Source organism: Notolabrus celidotus, chromosome 10, assembly GCF_009762535.1.
Source record: "Notolabrus celidotus isolate fNotCel1 chromosome 10, fNotCel1.pri, whole genome shotgun sequence".
Taxonomy (NCBI): domain Eukaryota; kingdom Metazoa; phylum Chordata; class Actinopteri; order Labriformes; family Labridae; genus Notolabrus; species Notolabrus celidotus.
In genome coordinates, this window is record NC_048281.1 from 22,625,162 (window position 1) to 22,652,014 (window position 26,853).

The window sequence follows — 26,853 nt, forward strand, 5'->3', positions numbered from 1 at the left end:
GCCCGGGAGCTATGGTGGATCCCCTAATTAGCTTCCCCAAACCAGCAAGAAGTTCAACATCAAATTCCGAATCACTGTTCCAATTAAATCAATGAATCATTGTCAAATTAAATCCTGTTGATGGTGTGGTCCGTGCTAGTGAATTGGCAGAGGAAGTTATATGTGCCAGTTGACTACTTTCAGAGACAGCAGCTATCTTTGTCATTTAATACTGCACAGTGACTGATAATGGTCCCCACTTATGTTCAAGAGGCAACAATTAAACCGCACAAATGAACCACGACATTTGGAAAATGTTCACTAACTCACAGGACTGCACATTGGGTCTGCTTGTACATCAAAATCCATCCATCGATCTCTCTCTGTAAACACATCAGTGATGGCGTGAAGCTTGTCCTTACAGTTTACTTTTGTTTTCAGCAACACCCAACTCTCTGTGTGGGAAAATCATTTTTCATATGTAGCCAAAGCTGTGGACAGGTTGTGGGTATCGCAGTTGCCAGATTTTACTCCTGGTGTCAATAGTTAGTAATAGTAATAATAAAGATAATAGCAATAATAATAATAGTTATAATAGTAATAATAATAACAATACAAATAATAGTTATAATAGTAATAATAGTAATAATAATAATAATAATAATAATAATAAAATTAATAGTAATAATAATAACGATAATAATAATAGTAATAATAACACAAATGATAATAATGATAAAAGTGATGATAATAATAATAATAATAATAATATAATTGCATAAAAGTTATATTATTAAAAGATAATGATAATAATGATAATAGTAATAATAACACAAATGATAAGAATGATAAATGTGATAATAATAATATTAATAATAATATGATTTTACAATAGTTATAATAATAAAATATAATAATAATAAAATACATTATTAATAATAATAATAATAACAATAATAACAATAATAACAATAGTAATAGTAATAACAACTACAATCATAATGTTGATAAAAGTAATAATAACACAAGTGATAATAATGATAAAAGTGATAATAATAAATTAATAATTATAACAATAATAATAATACACGTAAGTATAGCCATTCTTTTTTCTGCTAAAAGTTTGCCTGAAAACAATTCACATTGTTACGTCCTTTTCATTTATGAAGACTGGTTAAGTCTGAGATTGACTCCCCTCTTGCTATAACCACCCTCCTCTTTTGAAAATCTAATTTTGCTTGATAAATAAGTTATGAGATAACTGCAGCGGTCACCATGGCACTGGTATTGACTTGTTTTACATCAGCTACAAGGCAACAGTCTCTCAAAGGTTAATGTAATGCAACTCCAAATGCAAAAAAGAAAAAAAAATAGGAATGTGATGCTTTCATGAGATGTATATATTGCTGCTTGTCAACGTTAAGTTGTAGAATACATGACTTTTTTTTTCATCCCCAACTTCTTACACAATTAATGTGCAATAAAAGCCTTGCCCGATTATTTTGAACTTGTAACTGCTTCATTTGTCCCCATAAAGTCTAACATATTAATGTTATGGCATTAAAGTTTTACAGTTTGTGATCTACAAGGGAGCCTAAGTAGGCACTGCCTGCCTTGACAGCTTGTCACTGGTAAGAGTGGGTAGAGTAATTACTGTTTTTAAAATACTATGAACCCCATCCATTCACTAGTTAAACAAAGACTTTAAACTATCTTCACTTGGAAGGCAGCTGTGCTTACCTAATAACTATACCAGCTTGACTCAGCTTTGTCCTTGTAGCCATTGAGGTCTTCTACCCCTTTCTGACCTTATTCCCAGCATGTGTGATATGATCCAACATGACATTTAAGTCTCCTGGACCACCGAATAGCTCTTGGTACTTCATGCCTTCAGAAGAGTACAGCTCTCTGGTTTTGTATCGTATCCTAGAGGGAATGAACCAATCATCTCTTGTTTTTAAAATGGGCCTTTGCTCTGAGGTGGCAAAAACACCACTACAGAGCTACCCCTAAGGTAGTCAGTCAGGTGAAAGAGAGTGAATGAGTGCCACTGAGGAGAAGCAGTACATGTTATGGACTGCAATGTTTTAAATTAAATCTGTATCGGTTGCTAATATAACTTAAAGAAGTAAAAAACTAAAGTGATGCATGGGACCGTGTAATCGCAGTGATGTCTAAAAGGCACTGAAGTATGTTAAACAATCTTAAAGTTCAAATCTCCTGACCAGTGTAACTGTGGCCTTACCCAAAGGGATGTGAACTGTGGTAACAGAAATCAATGACTCACTTGTATATCAAATCTGCCTTGATGAGATTTGCATAGAGTAAGAGAAAGGGAATAAATTGGTGCTAAGAATAAAACGATGCCAGCTGAAATGTTGGATTCCTCCTGCTGGAACTGTATTTTCTTTTATTGGAGGTCAGCCAAACATGAGCAGAGTGTCACGTAGCTTACTGTTATCCAACCACCATTATGTCTAAAAGCAAAAAGCAGAATACTAAATATTGTAGAAGGGGGGTTTTGCCATGATGTCAGAGAGGACTGATGCCTCCGGGGTAATCACTGGTACCTAACAGCAGTGGGAACAAAAGATGAAGCATCAGGGCAGCGGGCTGTAAAACGTTACACTGTGATGTTACTAGCTGAAGTACAGATCTTAAATCGAAGTAATGTGGGTGTTGTATGTGTTTTAAAAAACCCCGTGAGAATCCTGGTGAGAAATATTCTTTGCCAAAGGAAACTGAGTGAGAGAGAGAAAATACGTTTATACCTATTCTCTCTAAAATACTGTACAAAGGTAAACAACCTGCCTCCTCATCCCACCTTCCATTATTATAGAACAAATAGCATTCCTGCCGCGCCAAAGCACAAAAGACAACATTCTATTACTCACTTAGATCATGTTTTTCCAGTGTAAAACCTGTATGTACATGTAAACAGTATGTTTTATAAAGACATCCTTGTTTTTGTAATTTAATTTTCCAACTGTAATTACAAGGACGCATAGTAGGATGGCTGGAGGCATGCTGCTGTGCTTTAATCTGGTTGATCTTTTGATATTGAAATGTAAATACAAACATACATTTAATTTATTATTATTTTTCTTTTATTATTTTAATGTTCCTAATTCATCATTTGCACTTTATCTAATTTTCTCGATGTGATGTCATCCTTGTACTCTGAAAACCTCTTTTATTGCCATTTTAATGCTTTTATTTACTTATCCAATTTTTATTTATTAATTTATTTTTATCTATTTACCCTGAAAAACCTCTCAACAATGATTTACTGGTCCATTGTCACACCACTCCATACTGTTTAATTGATGTGTATTCCTTTTAACCTCTTGCATTGCATTTTGTATTGCATTGTTAAATTGTTCTCCTCTCTGTCTGTCAAATTGTTTACTTTGCTATTTGAACCATGCTTTGTTTGTCAAAGCACTTTGTAAACATTTGTTTTTAAAGGTGCTATATAAATAAAAGTTATTATTATTATTCTCATTATTCTCATTATTATGAGTGATCATATTAATAGTCACTTCTTATAGTTAACAAAGTTGTTATGAGCCACTGAATCAAATAACCTTTGATGATGAAACTTTACCCAAATACATGTTACTAACACGATTTATTTCCATACGCTTCACAGTTAAACTTGAGTTTTCCAAATAACATGTCATTATAGTATGGTCTCATAATAAAATTACCAGTTTGGTTTTAAAATCTTTACTGCATGTGTTACATAAAACTACACAGGATAACATGATCACTCAAATACTGTGTGAATGTATTATATTGTGAACTAAATCAGAAAATACAAGTGATTTATTCATTTTATTCAAATCATTAAAATAAAAAGATCCTTCTGAACAAGCATGCTTTGTAGAGTTAAATGTCTGTTTGTCATATGGATGGAAAGAACTAAGTTAAGAGAAACTGAAATGGCTGTGAGCAAAAACCTGCCGATTTTACAGACAGCTGCTGAAGCAGCTCCCAGCAGCTTTCTGCAGACTGTCTTTGACAGCTAGGGATAAGTGGCTATTATAATCCCATGATCACTTAATACACCTGTCATTAGCTTTCTTTATTGTAAGAAGGCGGTTGCCATAGAGTAAAGCACAGTATTGCCTCAAGTAAAACAAAAAAAAAAAAGAAGAAAAAGAAGAAAATAAAAGAAGTGCAGGTAGACGTCCACATTTTTTTCTAATTATTTTTTCAAAACAGTGGAAATCTACCACTCAAACTCCACATCTAGTCAGGTGAACATGTAATCTCTGGCGGTAATTGATTTTGGCAGCAAAACAGTTCAACAACACACAATAATTCATAAACATACTCCAGTGTATCGTAATATCAATAAGATTTACATAATCATGACTTGTTTGTTGGCTGATAAAACACAATCTGCATGTTAGTTCAATGCAGAGAAACAGTCTTAATTGGAAACAGTTGTCTGGCTTTTCAGTTGTTTCTAATCTCCTCTTCCACTATTTTACATTTCTTGGCCAGAGAAATATAACCAGTGTTATTGTCTGTGTTACAAAAGGTACATTTAGTCTCTTATTGCTTTCTGAGTGTTATTGGTTATTGTTATAGATAGATAGATAGATAGATAGATAGATAGATAGATAGATAGATAGATAGATAGATAGATAGATAGATAGATAGATAGATAGATAGATAGATAGATAGATAGATAGGTAGGTAGGTAGGTAGGTAGGTAGGTAGGTAGGTAGGTAGGTAGGTAGGTAGATAGATAGATAGATAGATAGATAGATAGATAGATAGATAGATAGATAGATAGATAGGTAGGTAGGTAGGTAGGTAGGTAGGTAGGTAGGTAGGTAGGTAGGTAGGTAGGTAGGTAGGTAGGTAGATAGATAGATAGATAGATAGATAGATAGATAGATAGATAGATAGATAGATAGATAGATAGATAGATAGATAGATAGATAGATAGATAGATTCAATTCAAATTCAAAACCTTTATTTATTCTCGAAAAGACATCGAGGTTTCCCTCATTTCCAATGTTGTCGAGATCACAGGCACATTAGAAACAGCAAACAAAGACACACAATCATTCACAAAATAATATATTAATTAAAACAGATACAATTTGAGGCACAGTGGTCTGAGATCAAAGTCTTAATTTCTGCACAAGAGGGAATGGATGTCAGCTTTAAAGTCTGTTGGAGGGTATTCCATGATTTAGGGGCATCAAAGGAAAATGCTGATCGATTAGATAGATAGATAGATAGATAGATAGATAGATAGATAGATAGATAGATAGATAGATAGATAGATAGATAGATAGATAGATAGATAGATAGATAGATAGATAGATAGATAGATAGATAGATAGATAGATAGATAGATAGATAGATAGATAGATAGATATAGATAGATAGATAGATGCATGGGATGGACAAAAGTGTCTGGATATTGGCCAGTCAATGGAATGTTATTATCAACAGACTCGTTAGAGGACAGGAAACAGTCCATGTATGAATGGATTTTCTGTAAATTGTTTTTGTGGCCTGAGGCTTGAGATGCAGATTTGTTTTGTTGGTCTGTTTATTTCTTTTGCTATCATAGCTAAAGGGATGACCATTTTCTGAATGCCAGGTTATTTTAATTAGGCCCAAAAGTCAGAAAAAAGAAATCCCTCTCGCCAAACGTTATCTCTTTTCTTCTTCGGTTATTGATATGCAAATAAAAAATAAAGTGTTTTAAAGCAGAATTAAGTGTCAGTAGAAACAGGATTTGAATACTTGGGTTTGACTGTGAACTGCTTAACTTTTGCTTAAATGTTGTTGTGAAAAATAAGTTACAATCACTGTTATACCCAAATGCTAAATATGAATATAAATGTTAAATATAAATATAAATGTTAAATATAAATGTTGAATATAAATCTTGATTGTTAAATTTAAAAGTTAAATGTTAGACAAAATGTTAATTATTACATTTTAATGTTTAATGTTGAATCTAAATGTTAAATGTTGATCTGTGATCCTAAATAATTAGCTAATATGCAAATTCACATTGCAGTCAAGCTTCATAAAGCAATACAGACTTAGCAATAGCAACTTAGCTTGTCCAAACCTTAGACCGGGTCAGTATAGTCTCTGAGTGTTGTGAAATCTCTTGGTGGCCTCCAAAGGTGCCTTTTGAATATTTTTTCGGCAGGCAGTCTGACTATAACCCGTAAGAGTCAGTACTGACAGACTATAGTTGGAGTATCTGTATCGCTTTGTGAAGCTTTTATTTTGGTACTTCCGCTAGGCGGCAGTGTGAATATGTATGGGGCGCTGTTAGTACCTTTTCAATAAACCTCTGTCAGAGGAATAACTTTAATTATATTCATGTGTCACATATCACACTCAAATTTGGGACAGAATGTGTTAGAGGATAGGTTTTAAGGGTCCTTTTTTATGTCACACATCCAAATTGACGAGGCATGTATAAGGACCCCAGATTTAGAATCATTCAACAAGGGGAGAGGTTTGGACTTCTGGCTTAGCTTCTTATGATCAATCTATGACAAGAGGAAATGTATTTACTGCCCTGGAAATAAAGCAATGTAATGTCTGGATAACAAAATTAATATTTCATCACGAGATAATCTGACCCAAAGGAGGCATTTTAATGGAAGAAAAAAAAGGACCAAGGTTGACCACAGGGGTAAACCATGCAAATAGCATTTTATGATTACTCCTGCTTTCGATGGGTGAATCCAGCAATAACTCTGACCAGCTCCAGTTGTTACTGGAAACACTGCATCCAAACCTGAGACATAAATGCAAGCTGTGAGGTTAAGTTGTCAATATTAACATATTTGGATATCTGGGGTCTTTCACTCCTCCTGGAGGGGATTCAGTTGTTTTGTGCTTTTAGCAGTTGGGTTTACTGCAGGCCTTCTGCAAAATATTAGCAATCCTTATGCATGTAACACTCATCTTGTAATCAAAGCTTTGAGCTAAGTTTCAATAAGGTTTGATGGATATATTTTGCCATGTTTCAGTTTTTTCAATTAGGCATGCTTGCTTAAATTTGTGCCCGCGTGGGGTTTTGCTGTTTCTTTTCCCACTGCCTGCGGGTTGTTGACAGCTTTTAGGTTTGCCAAGAGTCTTGTCAGATAGTAGGCCAATGAATTTTAGCGCTGCTCCTTTACTCATAGCAGTTTCAACGAAACAAATATGGAAATGGAGGTTGTCAGCAACCAGTTCAACAGACTATTGAACAGAACCATCTGCACCTCACTCTGTGGTTGTTGCAAAGATACACAACACATCAAGTACTCTGTGTGTTCCTGGGGTTGAACTTGCACTAAATGTTAGCCTGCCTTCCCTCTTCCCCTTCACCCCAGCCAACCCACACCTCAACACCTCCACCACCATCCAGCACTGAGTGATGTCAGACAGTTGGGGATGCTGGATAGTGAAGGAGACCGCAACGGCAGCAGGCAGCAGAGATAAGGCCCCCCCATACCTCCACAGATTAAACAGCAGGATTAACCTCTCTACTCCACCACTGCAACCATGGTTTCTCTCACCTCCTTATCAACCACCACCTCCCCCTTTTCTCCTCTTACATTTGCCACCATATATTTGTACAGTTGTCACGATGTGGGAAATTGCTTTTTAACCCTATGTGGCTTTGCTCTGTCCTTGGCAATGGAAACATAAGAAAATAGCGCAGGCACTGACAGAAAAAGACAGACCTGTTCCACAAAAGGTTTCTGGTCTTGTCCTAATCCAGACTTGCCAGAACTTCTGCATGTCTGCAGAAATAAGGGGAAAAAAGAAACCTTATTAAATATGCAACAGATTCTAGCAGCTTTGGTCAGTTAGTCTGTTTTCTCCTCCTTTCTTTGTGTTTGCCAGATTGGATGAGTTGAACATTCAGTTGCAACATTTGAGTTATTCATGTTCAAAGGAAGAAAGGGAACCAGAGGCACCAATAAATAGTCCAACAGATAATGTCTTCAGCTGTACTGCCCTGAAGCCACACGACGGAAATGATTTGCAGATATTTATTTATTTCTTGCTCCAGTGTTCAAGGCTCAAGCCACAATTAAAAAGATACAAGTCCAGTTCTCTGGTTCTGTGGGTATTGGAGCGCAATCTGAAAATACGTATGTTTAAATTGTCTGCTAAAATGCAAATGCAGCTGTATACATTTATATTAACTGCATGGCAAAGCTTTTCCTCTATTGGTAACCCTTCACATTTTAATGAATCTCAACTGTCTTTGCTTAAGGCTTTTCCCCCAGTTGTATAAAAGCTAAATTTTAATCACCAGAGGTTATTTTTATTATTTCACTTGAACACACAGTTATCTATGTTTTTGTGTGTTGCCAACTGATGTTTTTTGAACCCTCTAGAAAAAAAATGTATGCAAATACACCTCATTGTGTTAACAACACATGTAAACAACTCATCTCATGATAAGATTTTGTGGCATGAGAAGACATTTTGCTTTTGCTTAGCAGATCAAATAAAGTCAACAAATGTAATGTGTTTTTTTATGGCAGCACATCAGGCCAAGATGCAAGAAATGAAAAAAAAAAACCCTGCTCTCCAAACCAGGCAATTAGCATAGCATTCCTCTGTGTTTGGTACCACGATAAGAGGGCTAGTGACCATGTGAGCTATGACATTCCATTGATCCAGAAAATTGCTGCAGAGCCAGCCTTGAAATTAGTTTAAATTGCTGAATCAAAAAATGTTATCCAGGATTCTGGCAAGGCCAGCGTAAACCTTATGCCTCTAATCCCCAGACTGATGTGAAAAGTTGTCAGGGATAGGGTCGCCCACCGCCACGATTGATGGGGGAGTATGAATTCTGTGTGACAGAGAGATACATGCAAGCAACTGGGATTTGACTTGGATGGCACTCATGGCTACAAGGGTCGTGACTTGGTTTCAAATCTGCAGGCTTGGGGAATTTCCAGTGCGATCTACCACTGCCTTGTGCTTTTCAATTCAATTACACGCCAACTCCTTACTCTGTGACAATGTTGGATATCAACCCTCTTAGATGTAAGTTGAGTCATACATCTAAGCTTTGACACACAGTTCAAGGCTTGGACGGAATAATTTACCATCATTCATGTGCCTCATTTTATCCTCTTTGGATACTCTCAAAATAGGATGGAGCAGGCAAGAATATGTTAACTTTTAACACCCTTAATGTGGAACAAGCTCTGGTAAGAGGATCACTGTAGCAAATACAGGAGAAGGTATTAGTTTATTATGTCTGTTAAAGTATTATAATAACAGTCTATCAAAAAGCATTGTATGTCCAAGAATTTGTTGATCATTTTTTGCTATTTTGATAAAAGATGACCACTGGTTGTTCAGGATGACACAAACAACATGTCAATGTCAGAGGGAAGTTGTTATGTAAGGGATAATGTATGGTAAGCGGTTAAGGGAAATAGAATCGGATGTTTCGCGTCAGGGTTTTGTCCACCCTGAAGGAGCAGAAGCAAAATGTGCGGAACTCTTTTCACCGGATTGATTTGACATGATGTGTGATCAGTTTGCCTCTCGCGTCGCTCATATTGGTGAAAGTTAATAACCGTCGTGAAAGAGTTGTCGAGGGGTTTTGACCAATCAGAATCAAGAATCTTACACAGAAGACCCGTAAAAAAACTGGGTCATATTTGGCCGTAAGAATTCAACGACATGTCATTTGGACCATTATAGATAACTTTAAGTAATTCATAACTTAAAAGACTACTCTAATGCTAAGAGTGCTGAGGAATTAGCTTCAGTATTCTTCTTCTTTTTTTTTTTTTAAAACAAGTTTTATTGTTTTTTGTTTTTCCACAAACAGAAGAGAATTAAATCAGATCATTCATCTTGCCTTCAAACCACATTACACATTTAAAATGAAATATTAAGAGTGGATTATATAAAGACATTTACATTAGAAAGAGAAGAGAAGGAAGAGAAAAATAAAAAAGAATAAAATAAAATACATTAATGAATAAAACAAAATAACATACTGCCACCATATCATACCTTACAGGGAAAACCCAGCCGCCAGACCACTCCCCCCCACAGGTCAATTTCATGCCTATTAGCTTCAGTATGGTAATAATCAAGTGTGTACTCACTAAGGAACACTGTACACAGGATTTTTATAACATTTCTGCTACTCTCAGATCTTAAGCTGTTGCTTTAAGCTGTTAAAATTCTGTGTTAATTGAATCTGTTAATACACAAAGATGACCAACTACGTTACATTCTCATTTTTCTACTTTGGCACAATTCGACTGGATCTAGTTTCACATTAAAATCTTTTCTTCCATCTTCGCCACTGAGTTTGTTGTGTTGTGTACTTCAAAAGTTTAAGAACAAAATGGTATACAAAATGTTTACTTTATCATATACATTTGGCCAGGGGTTCCCAAACTTTTCAGCCTGGGACCCCCAAAATATAGGTGCCAAAGACTTGCGACCCCCACTGTCCTTCAAAGTGATTTAATGTGGCTTCATTTAGCTGGTCTGCAGAAAATTTGCCTACCTATATGAACATGTGGCTTTGTTTCCTGTGCTGTTATGAATTAACCTACTGCTACTGATGCTTTTGATAATCAACTGTTCACTAACCCTAAACATAGGAGTCAACTGGCAAAAAGAAAACCAGAAAACTCATTACATTTTCTATTTTCAAGGTTTTATTTTTGACTATTTTTGTCTATATTTTTTTACTATAATGGGTCAAATTTACTATTTCAAGATAACTTTAAGAAAAAAACATTCTGGAAGACATCTCACGACCCCCCACTTGTGTCTTGCGACCCCCCAGGGGGTCCCGACCCACACTTTGGGAACCCTGCATTAGGCTATATAACATCAACCCATTTAATGACTTGAGTCATAAGCCTGAACGGTGGTAAATGTTGTGTTTTGTGTAGCTCATCTGGCATCTTGCTTTTGCAATGCTAGCTCACCTGTGTCATCTCCACCTGGTGTGTTTATAACAGGCCACAAGTTTGTTTTAATAGAAGACGTATTCACTTTGGTGCTTTTGGCCGCGTCTGCTCTTTGTGTTAGACCCATCCATCACATCGACGCTTGACTTTTTTGGGGCAGAGGGATCAATTGATGTCAAGGAACAAACGTAATTACGGCACCAATGTTAAGCTTGTGTTTCCAGCCTTACCTCCTTAACCAAGCCTCCTGTTTGGCTGTCTGAAGACATTACTGTGTAAAGTGAAATGCTAAAACGTAAACCAGCCTTTGCTGTCCTACAAGCAGCCAAGAATTTTTTCAGGTTCACTACCTGGTCCAAAGAGACCCAACCATAGACTGTATACAATATGGACGTAGTATCCGTGACGTCACTCATCTGTTCCTGAGAGCTGTTTTGAAGCAAATCGACGGCAGCAGCCATATTGGTAATGCGGAACTCAACCAGGCAGAGTGTGACGTAGTGTGAGCCTCCTAGCCAATAGCTATGTGTTCCCGACCGAGAGTCACGTCAGTCGTCCTTATTTGGGCAAAACTCGTAATCTTAATATCTTCTGAACCGTCACGTTAAAAAAAAATTCACCCCCGTACAGTGTGTGCCATTGGAGAGATTAGCTTCGTAGGGCCAAGCCTTTTTTTGAACTAGGCTGTAAACATGTTTATTAATGCTGCAAAGATCGTCTTTTTCCCATTCATATCTATGTGGTTTCTGGTGTTTCTGCAGCCAGCCTCAAGCGGATTTTCGATGTATTGCAGTTTATAGCACTTCCGCATTGGCTTCATCGTTTGAGACCGGAGGTTGCCGCTTGGACCCAACCTATCTCTTGGGCAGTGATCTCACCAAAACAGGAAAACTCCCATTTCTCATCAGGTCCATGATTACTTCTGTCTGCTCCATGATTACTTCTGTCTGCTCCCCACTAAAGTTTGTTATCCCAGGATCTCAAACCTTATAGATTTGCATGCCAAAAGTACAAACACATGATTTGATCGAACACCAACAGTTACAATAAGTTCTCAAAGTCACGCAGCTTTTACATACTCTAACACTCTAACAGTGCAAAAAACATGATTAACACAATATGTTTATAAAAGTTTATAAAAACAGAAGACATTTTATCTGCCAGTTTGATGGTACAATTTTTGTGCAACCCCTGTTCTCAAGGTTTGTTTTTCTCGTCCCACAATGTCAGCAAATGTAAAATGTGTCTTTTTAGTTTCTCTTTTCCCCCCTGTGGAAAAAAGTTAAACTCTAACTGTGAGAAGCTTTAAGTATCATACATAATCCCTCTTGCTTCTGACAGGAATAAGAAACTTGCCCTGAAGACCACTGAACAGATTTTTAAGTAAGTGTGTGAAAATCCAGCAGGATAAGAGAATGCCCCGCTGGATACACCAGGATTAGTATATCTATTGATTTGTGTCATCATGAGGAACACGCAGTATATTACAAGCACATTAGAAGACAGTAACTCTCCACATTAAAATGTGAGGGAGTGGGCAAGGGCACTTCAAAAGACTCCTATGCAGCTTAGTCCTACTGGTTTGCTGAGTGTGTTTTTTCCCAACAGGTATGTAGTAATATGTTCTCATTAGAGCTCAAACATCAAAGCTGCAAACAGATAACTCCATATCCACTAGCTAGGGCTGAGACCTCAGTAAAGCTCAAGATTACTAATTTTGATTTAACTTAAAAAACTGCATGTTTGACTAAAAACTGGCATTGCAGTGGTGCTTGGATTCCCACTGCGAAGCTGAGACTGTAAACTTTGCAGGGTGTTGACATCCATCTGTATGTCACACTAGCACAAACGCAGAATGAGAACAAAGTAGCGACCATGGCACTGTCAGTGTCCTGCAGAAATAAATATTTTCTATCCTTTCCCCAACATTTTCTGCAGCTTGAAAGCCTTTTTTGGACACTTTCACAGCATACACCAGTGATTTGTTGCACTAACAGAGCTGACAGTGAGTACACATCTTGCAAACTGTGTAGCAAACACCTCGTAAACTTCGCTTTAGGCTCATACAGGTATAACTGATACAGCAATACCACTCAAATGGATTAGACTGCATCAACAAATGTAAGGAACACATGAACAAACCTTTACCTCCATTGTTAGACCTTGTCAAAAACAGTTCAGTTAAATAATTGGCATCATTCCACCCTGTGAATCACCGACTGAGTCAATGTCCTAGTCGAGATAGGGATTGACCTCACCTGTTTCCTCTGGGGCCTTTTTAACCTTATACTGAGTCATTTTCTGACTCTACACCTGACATATTCAAAGAGAAGCAACTAAACTCATCCCTACAAGGTAAAGAAAAAATAACATACAAGGTTAACAGTTTAATGAGCAAGGTTGGAGTGTGGAAGAGAAAGAGTTTTGATGGAAATCAGAGATATTTCTTATTGCTTGATCTCGGAGGACCCAGGTGGATGGAGCACCTGCAGTGAAAAATCCCATCAGCGTGAGAAAAGACAGAACTCCCATAGTGGCAATGAAGAAATTGTGTGTTTTACTGGAGTAGTTTAGGAACCTTTTCAGTAGGACTGAAAGCAGCAGGCTCCCTTGACTGCAGGATCAGCAGATGGATGTGTCCTCAAACGGTGGGGTACAGATTAAGCATACGGACAGGACACTTTCCAGACTTGGAGAAATGTGTCTTTAATGAACCCCTATCCTTTAGATCTTACATTGTGTGTGAAGTGACTTCCTAAAATGTGAACCAATCAAAACATTGTGCAGGAACACTCAGGGCATAGCACAGCTTGATTATAACTACGGTGTCAAAGAATTTAAGAACAAGCCATTTGTAGAGCCTCGTTAAAGACGGATGAAGCGCTTTTCACACTCTGTTTGTTTTGTTTTGTCTTGCTTTAGTAGTAAGCAATTTAACCTTAACCAAGGAGGTCATGTTTTCGTGGCTGATTGCTTGTGTATTTGCTAGCAGGATGACAGAAACACTGCAGGTTACATTCTTTAAAAGGCATAGTACTGGAAAGGGAAGAACCCATTACACTATTACAAAGATCAAATCTACAAGCAAGTAATTGAACTGGATCAATTTTAAGAAAACTGCAGGTACACATACACCAAAGCATGATTGAAATCACTGTAAAAACAAATGCCAAGATCTTAGTGGGGACTGTAATTCTCCGGGGGTGTGGTGCCCCTAACGGATGCTTATTCCTCCCTGCAGTGATCATGGTCCAGCTCCAACCCAATGTTTTTGCAGTATTTTGGCCAAAGCAAATGTTAAAACAAACTCAGAAGATGAGCAAGAGAGCACCATGCAAATGGGCAGAATACTTCATTTAAGGGCTGCTCTCGTCATGACACAAAGAAAAAGCATACCTTTTAGTTTCATTCAGCAAAGCTGCTCCGTCGTTAAATAGTTGCTGTGCGAGGACCTCCTGGGAAATTAAAAACATATTGTGCCACAATTTCCCTGTGACTCAGAGTATCCCTGGGGAGAGCACTTTTAAAATTTCTAATAAAGGAGACTTGAAATTACAGTGAGGGGACCTGGCATTAATTAAACTGGGGATTTCAGTGGGGTCAACTTCTCATATTTATCTGTTTATACCCATGGTTTGGTTTTCTGTAAAGACTGTTTGGTGTATTGAGGTCACAGCTCGTGGGTAAGACAAACATGTGAATGTTCTAAAGTATGATACAGGGATGATTTATGTGATACAATAAACTGAAATCACAAGGCAATAAAGAATATGACACAGTGCAGGTTGGGAAGATCTGCCAAAGTTTACTTATCTATTCTTTTCTTTGTAATGTCATCAAGGTTCTTCTACTGTGGAAAATGTGCTGTTTGGTTTTTAATTATCAGATCTGAATGTCAGCACCTCATTTGTAAGATTAACCTTTTAAGAGGGTCTAGAGCTGGAATCTGTTTAACAAGGATTTTCTTGCAATAAAAAATGACTTGCAGGTAGCATTAGTCTGCTATTATTACTGCTGTAGTAGTGTATTTGGTGAAAGTAAAAGAGTGATGTTAAAAGCATTAAGAATTGACAATACCAGCTCAGCAGTTTGCTGAGATATATTTTGTTATGAAATACTAACACTCCCCACAATGATGTTTGCAGCCTTCACTCGTGTCAAACTGCACATAATATACATATATTATTAAGGAGTTTTTTTTAATCTATTTTTGTCTGTAGTGTAACCAGGCAAGAATTTAGTGAGGTAAGACTACAAAGATAGAACCTGTTTCAAGGCATACACCTCAATCAATCAATCAATCAATCAATCAATCAATCAATCAATCAATCAATCAATCAATCAATCAATCAATCAATCAATCAATCAATCAATCAATCAATCAATCAATCAATCTTTATTTTTACAGTGCCAAATTACAACAAACATTATCTCAAGTTGCTTTTACAAACATAGCAGGTCTAGACCATACTCTATGTTAAATTATTAACAAAGACCCAACATCAAGACAGGATCCAGTCCCATCTTACTGACTGGATTCGATCCTATAGCACCTCCAAGTATTTAGCTAGTTGCAGCGGCAAGGAAGAACTTCCTTTTATCAGGCAGAAACCTCGAGCAGAACCAGACTCATGTTAGACAACCATCTGTTCGGGGTTGGAAAGTCAACACCATAGACTGTATAAAATATGGACGTAGTATTCGTGACGTCACCCATCTGTTTCTGAAGAGTTGTTTTGAGGCCAATCAGCGGCGGCAGCCATATTGCTGCTGTCGAGCGATTGTGACATAAAGAGGCGGGCTTTGAGCCTCCTAGCCAACAGCTACAGTTTTCCCGCCTGTCAATCAAGTCAGCTGTGCCTCTCATTGGAAGACTCGTAATCTCAATATCTTCGAAATTGTGTGTGCCGATCGAGAAATGAGCTATCAAGACTACACTCGTCTTTTGTACCAGGCTGTAAACATGTTTATTTTTGGTGTAAAGATCGGCTTTTTTGAATTGGTGTGTATGTGGTTTCCGGTACTTCCGGAGCCAGCCTCAAGTGGATCCTTGATGAACTGCAGTTTTTAGCACTTCCGCATTTGACTCATATTTTTAGACCAGAGGTTGCTGCTTGGTCAACACCTACATTTTTTTGGATTCAGATTTTTGTTTGAAAATAAACAACATCAATGTCGGTTTTTGTCAGTGTCAGCTTTTCTGCTGGCCCATAGTGATCAAGAACAACAACAAAAAAATAGGACGGTAAATGTCAAGGTTTTATCCGATACATTGTTTATCCTGGAAACTACACCATGTTGAAAGTTAAGTAAGGGATAATGTATGGTTTGCAGGTAGTTATGGGGAATAGAATCCAGACAGGGTGAGACAAGACCCCAACGCGACCACCCTGCTAATCCTACATTATCCTGCTTATTACCCGGCTTCCAACTAAAGATACAGACACATTGGCAAAAACCATTGATTTGAAGATTATTTTATTGATTTAGAATGATTTATGCACCCAGTTTTATTTTTAAAGTCCCACTGATTCCACAGCAGTTGGATGCTGTTGGCGATGGATTCTTATCTCCCTGTTGCATTCGTTTTAACATGAAGCTGTCTTCATTCAGCTCTCCTTCTCTTCTGAGCCCTGCAGTTGACACACCTTTAAAAAAGAAACGAAGCAAATGTCACAACTTCCAATCCATTTAATATCATCACCACTGGTAACCTTAAGTTTCACTCACCTGTTCCGCTCGTTGCTAGGATTGCTGGACAGGATCCAACACGAAAATGTCCGTAGCCTGCCGATTTAGCATGCTAACCAGAACTAAGGATTTAGCCACATTATTTCGATGTAAACAGACACTAACTGTTTTACCTCACCTTATGGTCCATGGTGTCAACAAGCAGAGACAAAATCTGCCGGAACTCTTTTTCGCAGATTGATTTCACCTGATGTGTGATCAGTTCGCCTCTGGTGTTGCTCATATTAGTGAAAGTTAACAACCGCTGTCAAGGGGTTGTCAAGGGGTTCTGACCAATCATAATCAAGCATCTTACACAATCAGAAGATCAGTAAGAGAGCGGGTTAATAAGGACAGATAACACTTCACTGCTTTGTGCGAGTGTGTGTTGTGATGTATGTCAATTTATCTGAGTTGAACACATTAGCTGTCAGTGTTTACAAGAGAAGGATTCAATCTTGCTTGTGTTTTACATAAATGAAAAAGGTGATCCCAATCAGTAATATCCTGTGTTCCTTGAAATGTGTTTAAATTGTCTGATCTATAGATAACGGCTTTGGCAATCTAAATCTGCTTGACCCTTTATTTTTTTAACAAGCTGAAGGTACAGTGTGTAGAAAGGGGAATATATGAAAAAGAAGCTCCTGTGATGCATGATAAGTATGATCCTTCCTTTATCAAGTAATCTCTAAAGGGGTCCCCCTCTTTAAGATAAGATATGACTTTAATGATCCCCCTAGGGGGAAATTCAATTGTTACAGCAACCCAGACATAAGTACAATCAAGAAGAAGTTTCAATAAGTAAAATAAAATAAGTAAAAATAAAAATAGATAAATAAAGATAGAATACAATTTAGATATATACAATGTTACAAATGGAGTTTAGATTAAATAGCAGTAATTACAGGCAGTATTAAAAATGTTTCAGCAGTGACAGGTTGACATGGTGTGATTATGGTGCGGTTATGATAGATTAAGCAATAAATAAATAAATATGGATATGTAATATGACCGGGAGTTGTAGTAAACAATAATAATATAATATAACATAATATAATATGGCAAAGATAATTATATAATATAATGCAATATGCTTTAAAAGGTCATCAGCAGTCAGTAGGGGATGAGATGATGAAGTGTGACAGACAATGCAGGGATGGTATGAATCTATTTATTGAAACGTACTTATTAATATTATATTCCATTTCTGTCTGTTCTCCAAAACACTGCTTAATTCTACGCACTGTACCTTTAATAGGCTACTGATCAAGTTACTCAGAATAGAGCTATAACTGCTGGTTAACATGTATTTAGAGGTTTGATGATAATTCCTCTGACATGCTGAGATTAAATAGATATAAATAGGTATATCCAGATGTAAAAGCCTGCCAATTTAAATAATGAATGTCTACAGTAGCAGAGAAAAAAAACAGATTTGAATGTAAGTGTAGTCGACAGACTGACCTGAGAGAAAGGCTGTGGGTACGTGTCAGTCACTGTACAGAGTATGGTTACACAACTCTAATTACAGTACATTGACAGTTTGGCAGATCAGTGGCACACAATGTCATCTCCACTGGTTTGTGTGACACCCTTCAAACCTTAAAAAAACACTCACATAAAAACAGGAGATATTTTCTGTAAATAAAGTACTCGTCTTATCATGTTAGTCTTTATTAAAGATAAGTTGTGTGTTATTTTTTAATTTGTACATTTTAATTATTGGTAAATCAAGTAGCATACGGCAGCGTAACACTGTGTTGATCCACATCTACCCTTTGCATGCTACAACTGTAGAATAATTGTTAATACAAGAGATATGAATGCAAATGTGCTTTCACAGCCATAAAGTCATTCAGTTAACATTACATCACTATAATTGATGCAGCTGTTGACTGTTATATTACCTTCATCATTGCTGAATAATATTGTTGCAATTTTCCATCAGTCAGCTTGACAGCACAGACTGTCTGTGTCCTATGCAAGCTTCTTTGATCATTTTGTTTAGAATACTGACTTGCCTTAACAATATTTGATCAAGCTTAATTGAAGACTAGGCGTTATCTCAAGCTCAACAACAAATAGCATAGAAGAACAAAGTAGGAGTGATGGATTGCCCCTCCTAGCTTCTCTGGTTGTTTGTTTCACCCTTCGCTGTGTTTAAAAATGACCCTTCAAAATGGTACCAAGGGTGGAAACTAGTGTTCTCTGCTGCGCTGAAGGAGGACATGCATGCTTGGGTAATCCTTTACCATGGCTTTTACAAGGGCCTTTCTTGGACCAAAGCAACACTTGAAACATCAATATCGGGTGTGTTCTATCCCCTTTGGGTAGGTTCAGTTGATGGCTTTCCATCTTTGTATGAAGGCTTGCTGGCAGAGATGGAGGAGGCATGGGAATGCACTGACATTGATTTCTTTATCCCAGTGCACATTCTGATGTATTGACTGCCATGCCAATCAGTTAGCAACATTCTGTTTGCCACTGTTTGTTGGACCTGAAGGACAGTAAACAGAATTTTATTAGATCAAGGGATGGAGGCCAAGGCCAGGCTTATTTTGTTTCACTGTGAGACCATATTGTTTTTCTGTTTCTTCTATAAAAAAAATACTTTGACGGTTTTTGTGTGTGAAATGTTGCCAAAGTTGCGTTTGAAAATGCTGTCTTGACTTACTGTTCAAGCAATGATGACAGCCTATGTGATACTCTTGCTGGGGGGTTTCTGTGTGCTCTTCTTTGTTGAATGTGCTATCATTCACTCGAGGCCGCTCTATGATTAAAATGAATGGAATATTTGAAGGGTATAGAAATACAATAAGCTTTGCAGTTGTTGGGCCAATCCTCTTACACCTCATCAAGGGTTTGATAATTATAACTTAACCATCATTTGCTAATGATAATTCACTCACAGCACAGAATTTCAGAGTGCTGGATGTTGAGGCAACTGGTGTCTTTGGAGGTATATTTGAAGCTTGTTTTTACAGCGGGGCTAGAATAAACAAGCTCTTTTTCTGACATCTGTCACAGTGAATTATAGATCTCGGCAAGAGTTGCAAAACTCTGTTCTTTTTTCTTTACGACTTTGTTGTGTGTAATAATAAGTCATACATTGAAAAAAACACAATGAAACACAGTACAGCTGCTTCCTACCTTCAGGTTATGGTGTTTGTGTGTGTGTGTGGGTGTGTTTGTGTGTGTGTATGTGTGTGTGTGTCAGTCAGTTTCTCTGTCTGTCTGTCTTTGTGGACTGTGTGGTGGAAGACTGCAACTAACCTTAAAATAGAGCAGGGGAAATTACATTCTTGATCAAATAACAACATGTACAAGATGAACGATCTGTCTTCACTTAAATTTCTGAATACACTTTTAATCGTCAATCATTTGAAAATGACTTTAAGCATCAAAAATGTGCTTGATGGGAATAATGGAATGCAGTTACAATCTGAACAGTGAGGGTCAAGGTCAAAGTCTACACCAACCCCTCTGAAATTGATTTGACACCGAATCATCTGCATGGAGCAAATGTGTGTTAAAAAATGCATGATGCTTGATATTTTCATTTTAGAAATGTTCCTGTTCTGTTCACATATTCACCAGTGACACCACACAGAGGGTGTGTGTTTATGTGTGTGCACAAATATCCCAGCAATCCCTGTTTATGTCAGTGCCACCCCAGACAAAAGAGTCTGGACATACCCCTGGATAAAAAAACTATATAATAAATGTAAATATCTGTGTTTTTTTTAAATATTACCTTATACCATAAAAAGGCAACATTAGAAAATCTGCCTTGTTTATGTATAGTTTATATAACAAACCTAAAATAAGACACAGAAGATTATAACACACAATTTAAAACTGAAATAAAATAAATCACACATAATTTCACATATTCTGATCTATCATCTCAAACTCCACAGAAGTGTAGCTGAGCGTACAATGGTACAGACTTATTCTGAGGCTTTGGTTGTAAACAAACAACTTCAGTGCGAGTAAACTCTGAGTAGATCAAATGCACATTGACAGGCAGGGCTGTAGCCACAGGAAGCCTTCCAAATTTTTGAGGCCCTATCACAAGCAAGTTCTTTAACTGACAGTCAGAGTCCAGGCACCAGGCCTAGGATTGTCACGAATGTGGGATATACAGAGCCCAACATCAACTCTTTCTAATCCATGCTGAGCTCTCTGGTATCTGATGTAGGATATCAAAAGTTCCCGTTATTGTCATAGAAAATTTGAATTTAAAAGTAAGGCAGCTGTGTCATCAACTCCTGCAGGTTTCAGGAGCCAAAGCAGTAACCTTTAAAAATGTTTTGCAAGCTCTCGATACTGACATTGTGCAACACACACTGTGCAATTCAGATATCAAAGGGTTGATTTGAATATTGCAGAAAATATGCGGTTTAAAAAATGTATTTTTGTTGTTTAAGTTTGAGGTCTCAGATGCATCCTGGAAGGCATTCTGTGGTCTCATGATTCCCATTTGGCAGAACTGGAGTCCACATGCCAAACATCTGGGCAGGTGGCATCCAGCCACTCGGCTAATAGCGGGCCAGATTTCAGGCCCATCTTTGATGTGCAGACAGGGATTACAGTGGTCCTCTGCTCTCACTCTTAATAACCTGGTACTGAAGGAGCATCATATCATCTATAATCTTTATCGACCTGCATGAGGAAAAAATGTAGGAGTTGCAACAACATTAATGGATGGATTCTGTTTGTAAGACTATGCGGTTGACTGAAATATGATGAGACTCACTCATTTGTACAGCAGTTTCTGCATGGATGCACCTTTGTAGGACAGGGGTTGTATGGGCATGTTAACTTGTGTTTCAAATTAAAATAAACACCTGCCCAGGGTTTATAATGCTAGAAATGTCATTACCTGAATTGTAATCACTAAAATGAATCATCAACTTTATCAGTCTCCTCCAGATACACCATGACGAAATATGATAATTCTGCTCCGAACAAAAAATTCCTATTACGACTTTGGACAGAGTCAGCCAAGGACAGGATCAGTGGTCTAAGGTTTTCAATTCGATTTGCAGGTCCTTTGTTCCATTGCTGCAATATCTCATTCTTTAACTCAGCCATTTGAGAGGAATGTGATTGGAGCCCAAATTAAACTGGGTGTGTAAAGGTGTGCAGTTTAAACCTCTGTGTCTGCCAGTCTTCCTCAGGCTTTGGCTTTAGCCCCAGCATAGTCTAATGAACTGTGAGATTTGCTTTTGACTCAAACCAAGCTCTTTCGCATGGGCACTAATCATACTTGTTTACCAGGATGATTTATGTAGCATGAGAAGCATGAATCCCAATGCTCATAAGTTGAGATGAAAATATTGTTTCACTGTTGTGCCCACCAAAAGGGGAACGTTTAGATAAGTCACCCAGTCAGTAGGTAAGTATCTGCATGTATTGCACCGTCTTCTGAATAAAGGAAGTGTTGCATGTCATTAGTACAGTGGGTGGGAATTGCAATGGAAATTTACAAAGGATGAAACACTTTTATAAGTGGTGAGACAATTTTACAAGTGATCGAACATTTTTACCAGTCCCGAAATAAATGTACAAGTGGCAGATTCTGACGGAAAAGGAATGTACCACTGATTTTCAAAATAAATAGTGTCTGTAATATGAAAATGTGCAACTGCAAGGGGATTAATATATATTTGACATTAACAACCCTGTTTCAAGCAGCGTGTCCAGAACTTTTTGACCAGGGTGGCTCAATTGAGGCTCTCACATAGGCAGGGGTGGCCAGTGCATGTATAAATAAATAACATTTACCCTTTCTGTCTTCACAACCTACTTTCAATAAAGTATTAAACAGTTGTTATATTCCTTTTGACCTAAAAAAAACCCATGACAAAGTGGCATAAATCTTCTAAGCTTAATTCCTTAAGGACTAACAAAAGATGTCTGAATCAAAATATTTTAGTGGGAACCGGGTTGTTTATGTCAAATTAATTCCTTGGCTGTTGCACACCTTTATACTAGAGACATCTTTTATTTTGAAAATTGTTGGTATTTTCTTTCTCCATTAGAATCTGTCTCATCTCTTGCAAAAGTGTTTCTGATTTTGTAAGTTAGTTTTCTTAAATATAAATTTGTTTTGACCTTGGTAAAAGTGTTTAGCTAATGTAATTCGGTTTTATGAAATGTAAAAATGTTTTCCAAAATGTTAATTTGTCTCCAACTTTGTAAAAGTGTTTCATCCTTCTTAAATTTGCATTGCCCTTCCCAGCCACCGCACATTAGGAGTCCTTGGACTTGAGACATGTTACACTGGGGGAAAGGAGAAAAACAAACGCTTGTTGTTTTATCTTGTGAACCAGCTGCATTCTATAAAATATTTGCAATCGCAAACATTTCTATAAGTTGATACATGCGCCAAGTTATGAAAACCTTGTCACAAAATGACAAGAGCTAGCAGCTGATATTTACTTGCATCGATATCTCTTTCATATCCCAGAAGGGACATCATATTTTATATTGATGATTCATGTCAAAAGATAGCAGATCCTGTCTTTCCTCTCTGGTAGTTTCATCAACCTTAACTGTGGCTCCTATCCAGCAGATATCATTTCCCCTGAGCTCCATGGAAAAGAAAAACAACCAAGATGGTGTCTTGGTTATGATGAATACTAAATAAAAGTTTGGCCAGGGAACTGTGACAGTGTTTCTTCAGCAGCAGTCGGTGAGTGTTTGTGTTTTTTGGAGCGCGTGGAAGAGGCTGAGAGGAGCAGAGAGTAGTGGAAGATCGAGAGCCTTGGAAAGCAAATCCTATGTTAATAACAGCAGTGTCTTAATTAAACATGAAAATCTAAATGATTCCAAAAAAATAACAGAATCGGATAAATATGCCTTAGGCATAACTGTTTGCTGCTGAGGGGCTCTGGGCAGATTTCTCCTTAGCTGTATCAGTAGTGAATGACTGATCAGAACTGTGGGTCGAAAGAGGTGTAGAAAGGTAAAGCACATTTTGCTCATGTACAGCAAGCAGTATACTGTGTGCTATCTTGAGAGACCCATTAGCTCATACACACAGCATGACTGTACTCCTCTTCTGAGCAATGGCCTCAAGCTCTGGAGGGGTATAAATAGCCTGAAATTCTTCCTAAACCACCACAGGTCAAAAAAGAACCATAGCCTTACTGGAGTAGCTGTTGGGGCTTGATGAGGAGGGTCCTAAATGACTTAGAAGAGCCATACTTAGATAGGTAGAACCCTGTTAAAATGCAGAGGATTATATTATTTATGTTGTCAGGTCAGTTTTTTAGCTATTATCAAGGTACTCAACGTTTGTAGAGAGTAAAAGATTCATCATCATGAAAAATCACAGAAACGGTGTACTAATAAAAATGATTGTTCCATATGGAGCACAATTAATAGGCCCTGCTCTGTATGGCTTTTAAGGTCGAGAATTACTACCATTTGGGTAGGACCTCGGCACACGCTCCAGTTGCAGGAAATGATTTATCTCAATCACACTTAAAGGCTGATTAGGGACCTGTCTCACTCTGGTGATTCAAATAAATTATCCCCATTATGACAGTAGTTTCTAATCACACTTATAAAACAGCACCTTTATGGGCCCTTGGCTACGATGTTAGTGCAGACTGTACTGATAAAAAGCTTTTGCTTCTTTGAGGATGCCGAATGTAGTGGACTGTTCTATTTGTGAGTTCCTGTATTGTGCTAGAGCCTGTCCATTTTCAACCTCTTTTCCAAGAGCATCTCTCACAGCTCCATTAGCTGAGTATGCTTGGATATGCAGGGAGTAGCAGGGGGTCTGTGGGGTGGAAGATGGGGAGGGAGAGGGGGAGGGGGGTGCAGAAAAAAAGGAATACTAACATTTGAAGAGAGAGAGGTTTGCTGAGTGCACTTTTCTGACTTTGGTGCTCCACTTATCTGTGATGCTCTGTCAGAGGAAACCAGAGAGAGGGCAGCAAAGGCAGAGAAGAGATGAGTCAGAACTCCTACACTAATGACTGAAACAAGCCCTGCAGGTTTATATCAGAGTTCATCATTTTAATGTACATTTCTTAGTCTTGGGGACAAAATAAAAAAGACATAGTGCTTAACATATTGATGTAAGTTAACCACCTTGTAGTGTCTAGCTAACCCATTATTTGAGAACGCACACAGACGAGTGTGACATTCAATCAGAGGTTGTTTTTCTCTTCTTTGTATTAATCACAAAGTCTTGGAGCACTTGTTTTACCCAGCCATCACTTACTTTCCTTAGGAAAATTTCAGTATCACATTTATTAAACATGTTATTCTGCCCAACCACAGACTAACCGTGATGACAGCCCACTTATTACACGGTATTTACCTCACTTGCATTGCTCTATTAAACAAGCATAGAAATCTCTGCATTCAGTTGTGTAATGGAGGTTTGAATTGATTCATAATAACTATAATGTTCTGAGAGGCAATCCAAAGATGCATCCCGCTGCCGTGCTCAGAGGCCGACATTGAGATGGAGGTTAATGGTGCAAAACTTGTGTGCCTCACATTCCAGTCAGCAGTGTTTAGGCTTCATGTCTGAGTTCCTCCTCCCTTTAACCAAACTGTTATGCTTTGAAGACATCTGAGGGCAGGTGGGGGGAGAGAAATACCAACATACAGTATATACATAGAAGTGTCAAAGTGCTGACAGGGTTAAAGAAATCTGCCTGACATTTGACTGAGGACTTTTTATGAATTATGCATTTTGCTGAGTTAACACATTGCAATATTTTTTTTTCTAATGTTGACAAAAATGTGTTAAGAATCTCTGCAGCCTTATTATATTAAAATACTATGTAATGGCCTTGGGTCTAATTGCAATGGAGGTATCTGTTCAATGACCTCTTTTCCTTCACTGGATATTGGGCAAAAATTATAACACAGTCTTTGAGACACACAAGAGTCATTGTGATGGCAATGAGTCATTTTGTTTTTGCAAGAAGAGACACTAAAACATTAAAACAGAGTCTAAAAACTGATTAAAAAATGTAACCTTTTTCATCCTAACCCCCTTGTTATGTTTGTTCTCTGGAACAGCAATAATGTTCCTGGGTCAATTTGACCCTGGGGCATATTCAATTATCCAAAAGTGTCAGAACCAAAAATAATCCCAACACAAATTTATTTTAATCAAATGTTTAACTCCATTACTAACAATTGAAATCAAGATTTAGTCCATTGGTGTTCTTTAATCCACACAGATCATGGTTCAATGAGGATAACTCACTTGTTTTTCATTAAAATTCATGTTGAAACTTTTTTTCACCCTTAATATAAATACAATAGTTTGACATGACTTAGATTTTTGTTTATTTTATTTTACATTTCGATTTTTTAGATTTTTTGTTACATGCTGCCCAGGTTTTTATGCTGCATTTAGCTTGTTTGGAAGGCATGTATTGCCTAAAATAGACTAAAATAGACCCTAAAAAGGGTCAATTTGACCCGCAACATGAGGGTTAAACATATATAAAAATATATTCAATCATACATCTCCATGATGCAAATTGATTGTGTAGAAAGCAAACTTCAATCATTGTCCTTCCCTACTATATATACTTAGTAATTTTGTTATATATTATTCTTTTCTAATTATAATTACTTTTTATTTTTGAAATGGATTTTTTTTCTCTTACCATATTACAAACCAATTATTTTGTTCTATATTTTTTTTTGTTTTGTTTTTGCAGAACAGAACATAGACTGCCCTCCTGCATATACCCCCCCAAGTTCTGAGAGAAAATATAGTAATATCATGAACATTACCAGTGTATTGTAAATGAGACTTCTGTCTCTTTGCTAGGAGGTTGTAATGTACCCATTAAATGAAGAAATGCTCTTTCTCAGCATTAAACCTGCATGAGCTGCCCCTAATGGTTTTCAACTGCCAATCAGTACTCTGGCATATTCCACCACCTTCTGTAAATTAATTCAAATCCTCCGTCCTCACACTCAAAGAGATACTCGATGACATGCAGCCTGACTGAAAATGGATGTCCTCCGGAGAAGCACTGAAGTGATTTCTGCAGGTTATTTAAAAGGAAAAGCAGCATGCTTCTGTCAGATCATGGTCATAAAGAGGGTGTTTGAAGGTTTACCCCAGGGATTATGAATGGCATGGTAAGGAGTTTGTCTCTAAATGCATGGCATGAAGAGACACTGTGAAAGAAGAAAC

At 37.4% G+C, this 26,853-nt stretch overlaps 1 protein-coding gene and 1 long non-coding RNA gene across 2 annotated transcripts in view; one reads left to right on the plus strand and one right to left on the minus strand.

The window, feature by feature from the left end:
- asic4a (acid-sensing (proton-gated) ion channel family member 4a) overlaps window positions 1-26,853 on the plus strand; it is a 90,130-nt gene that overhangs the window by 37,849 nt on the left and 25,428 nt on the right. The gene's annotated exons all lie outside the window — the stretch shown is intronic.
- Window positions 16,393-16,913, minus strand: LOC117820372. Its single transcript, XR_004632731.1, has 2 exons — window positions 16,662-16,913; window positions 16,393-16,579 (listed from the first exon to the last, which is right to left on the minus strand). It is a non-coding gene; the product is annotated as an uncharacterized LOC117820372 (long non-coding RNA).